Source organism: Suricata suricatta, chromosome 10, assembly GCF_006229205.1.
Source record: "Suricata suricatta isolate VVHF042 chromosome 10, meerkat_22Aug2017_6uvM2_HiC, whole genome shotgun sequence".
Classification (NCBI taxonomy): Eukaryota; Metazoa; Chordata; class Mammalia; order Carnivora; family Herpestidae; genus Suricata; species Suricata suricatta.
Window position 1 is genome coordinate 65,357,008 of NC_043709.1, and position 4,041 is coordinate 65,361,048.

The following is a 4,041-nucleotide window of genomic DNA, read 5'->3' on the forward strand; positions in this document are numbered from 1 at the left end:
TGAGTCATGCTGAGCATCCTTTCATGTGCCTGTAGGCCATCTGGATGTCCTCTTTGGAGAAGTGTCTGTTCATGTCTTCTTCCCATTTCTTCACTGGATTATTTGTTTTTTGGGCATGGAGTTTGGTGAGTTCCTTATAGATTTTGGATACTAGCCCTTTATCTTATATGTCATTTGCAACTATCTTTTTCCATTCCATCAGTTGCCTATTAGTTTTCTTGATTGTTTCCTTTGCAGTGCAGAAGTTTTTATCTTGATGAGGTCCCAAGAGTTCAGTTTTGCTTTAATTTCCCTTGCCCTTGAAGATGTGTCGAGTAGGAAATTGCTGCAGTTGAGGTCAAGGAGGTTGTTTCCTGCTTTCTCCTCGAGGGTTTTGATAGTTTCCTGTCTCAGATTCAGGTCCTTCATCCATTTTGAGTTTATTTTTGTGTATGGTGTAAGAAAGTGGTCTCGTTTCATTCTTCTGCATGTTGCTGTCCAGTTCTCCCAGCACCACCTGCTAAAGAGGCAGTCTTTTTTCCATCGGATACTCTTTCCTGCTTTGTCAAAAATGAATTGGCCGTACATTTGTGGGCCCAGTTCTGGGTTCTCTATTCTATTCCATTGGTCTATGTGTCTGTTTTTGTGCCACATCTTCTTCCTTCTGAAGGATTATATTACATTAAATCATCTTTCCCTCACTTCTGTAACTTTTTTGTGCCAGTTTCATAACTTGTTTCTAGGATCTATAATCCAGTTTATCTGTTTTGGCAGAATCTAGCACAGTTTTACAATAATATTGCTTCTTTTCTTCTTTTTTATCTTCACCTAAATAATTCCTTTCCTGTTTCCACTCTCAAGGATATAAAATCCCATATAAGACTATCTTCATGATGTAAAGTGCTACTCTTTTATCATTTTATTTGGTTTTATTGTATTCCTCCTGCTCACTTTCTTTTGTCTCTTTTCTTCTTCCATCCCTACACTTTTTCTTTCTCCATTCCTTTCCAAATGTTATAAATGCTGAGAGCGGAGCTGCCTTTCTCTAGATCACAGCAAAGAAGCTGCTTCTGTTCCCACAGATATGTAGTGTGTATCATATGACTGCCAATTCCTTTCCACCTGCACATCAGATCCCAACTGTTTATTTGGAACAATGTAACGCACCTTTTCTCACTGCCACGTTCCAGGCATGAGTCCCATCCTACCAAGTTTCTGTACATCTGTGAGAATTTATTTTTCTTATTGTATGAAATCTCAAGTTCTATTTGTATATTACCTGTACTTTGTGCACTGGTGTAGAGGCCATAAGTATTTTTTCCCAACCCCTTTCTACTTACTTTTTCCAGAGAATTATGAGATGCCAGCTCAGCTCCTGCTTTTCTTCCAATGTTGTACTTGATGTCCTCTGTAGTATAAATTTTTGCGGGTTTTCTCAGCACTTCTTTACTTTTGTCCTCTCCATTTTACCTTGTTTTCCCTGCCTGCCCCTTGGCACCCATCACACACATATATACCATTTCCATTTTAAAATTGAAGTGCTCTTAACTCAGTTGACAGTGCTCAAAGAAAACAGATTGTCCCTTCAATCTTCTGAGAAGTACACTCTCCCAATTCAAGAGCACACCATTCCCTTCTCATTAGACTATGAGAAACTTAAGGGCAGACACCATGACTCCTTAGAGTCTGCCCCAGTACCCATGACCTTCCTTGATACATAGTAGGCAGTTGGTAAATACTTGCTGGAAGATTGACTCAGTCATGATTTCCTTCTTGGAAAGGAAGGAAGTTCTTTTTCTATCATGCTTATAAAAATTATTCACTTGCTCTAAAGGAATGTTGACTTGCCCTTTTTCTTATTGAAGCTGAATCACCATAAGCTTCCCTTAGTATATTGTAACTACTTATAGCAGAGATGGGGTGCCTGGGTGGCTCAGTCAGTTCAGCATCCTACTTCAGCTCAAGTCATGATCTTGTGGTTTGTGGCTTTGAGGCCCATGTCCCGCTCTGAGCTGTCAGCCTGCTTCAGATTCTGTGTCTCCATCTCTATCTGTCCCTCCACCACTCAAACTTTGTCTCTTTTTCTCTCTCAAAAATAAATAAACATTAAAAAATAACTACTTATAGCAGAGAAAGGTGTAGTACCATTTAATGGGTAAAAAAAAAACACTGATCTATATAATTTAGATAGAATTCTGGTCCTGATGTCTTTAACTATGCAACTTTGGGCATGTTATCTCATTTATTTCTTTAGTTATATGCAATGGCATCGTATATTCACTGCAGGAGACTACACTTTTTATAAAATACTTGGGGTAGAATAAGGTAAATTTCTGCCACCCAATCACTAAGTTGGAGAGAAACTATTCTCTCAAAGTAAGAAAGAATTTTCTTGTTACTCTGGAGCAGGAAGGAAGAAGAGAGTAAAGGAATGATAGGATAGAGGAGCCAGTGGAAGGCATAAACTCCTCAATGGCAACTCTCCTTGTGATCACTTCTCCCTCATCTTTTTAAATTCAAGTCTACAGTAAAAAATTTTCAGTGTCTAGTAAGGTTGTATTTGTTACTGAAACCAGTGAAAGGGCTGTTTTATGTGTCTCAGAGCTGTTAAGAAGTCAAACTGATGTAGCTTGCATGGACTCAGGATTGTGGATGCAGAAAGTAGCAAAAGCAAAATAAACCATAAGATACTACAGATATTGTATGGAATCCTGTGGAATTCCCAGATTTTGGCATTTGAATTTGGACCAAATTTAATCAGATCTCTAAGAGACACAGCAGTCTCTTCAGACATCTAAGTTATACATAATATGGCTATATTGGGGTGCACGAGTGGCTCAGTCATCCAACTTTTGATTTTAGCTCAGGTCATGATCCAAGGGTCATGGGAATGAGCCCCACGTTGGGCTCCATGCTGAGAGTGGAGCCTACTTAAGACTCTCTCTCAGGGATGCAAAACTTGAGAGACTATTGAATGCTGAGAATGAACTGAGGGTTGAAGGGGAAGGGGAAGGGGGGAAAAGAGGTGGTGGTGATGGTGGAGGGCACTTAAGGGGAAGAGCACTGGGTGTTGTATGGAAAACAATTTGACAGTAAAATATTATGGAAAAAAAAATAAATAAATATACAGTTCAAACAAACAAAAAAGACTCTCCCTCTCTCTCTCTCTCTCTCTCTCTGTCCCCCCCCACCCCTCTCCCCTGCACATGTTCATGCTCTTGCTCTCGCTCTCTCTCTAAAATAAAGTAAAAATAACAAATAAATAAAAAAATGGCTATATTATCATCACCAAGATTTCTTTCAACAGTAACATTTTTTGAAGACTCTAAGAGATAGGGACATATTTTTTTTATTCCCAGCTCTAAAATCCTGAAGTTTTTCATTTCTATATTTAAGGCTCAAGCATTTATGTCCTAGTGTGAGGAAGTTCCAATGTTACTGATTTCATCAATTCCAAACATACTTCTCACTCTCCCATTTTAACGTTTCTTAAATGGGATGTGTCTTGTAATTAGTAATTGATGTCAGCTTACAATTACTGTTGGCCAAGCAGCAGTCATGACATTGTTGTCATTGTCTACACATGCCTGGGCCTACTTGTTACTCTAGGTGGTATGACTGGAAATCAACAACCCCTTGATGTTTCAGTTAATTAACCATTCAAGGACCATTTGAAGGAACATTAGTCCTGGTTGTTGTCTGAAAATATTCCTTGAATATTTCTGGCAAGATCAAAAAAGTTCCAGCTTTACAACTTGCAGAATGATTTTGTGGCCTGGAAGAAATCACCAGAGACAATAAGGAAGCTCTTTTTAAGAAGTGCTGCTTTACTAATACTCAAAATAAGCCAGAGAATATAAATGTTTGGAAAAATACAGACATCAACAACCCTGATTCAAAAGTGATTCAGAAATGTCAGACTCAAATTGAAGAAATTATAAGAATACCATAATGACTTTCAATTATATTTGTGTGCTTTGTAGTAATACAAAAAAACAACCCCCAAAACACTTGTCTTTCTAAATAAATCTAAATAAGCTCTTTAAACAGAATAAAATTTTT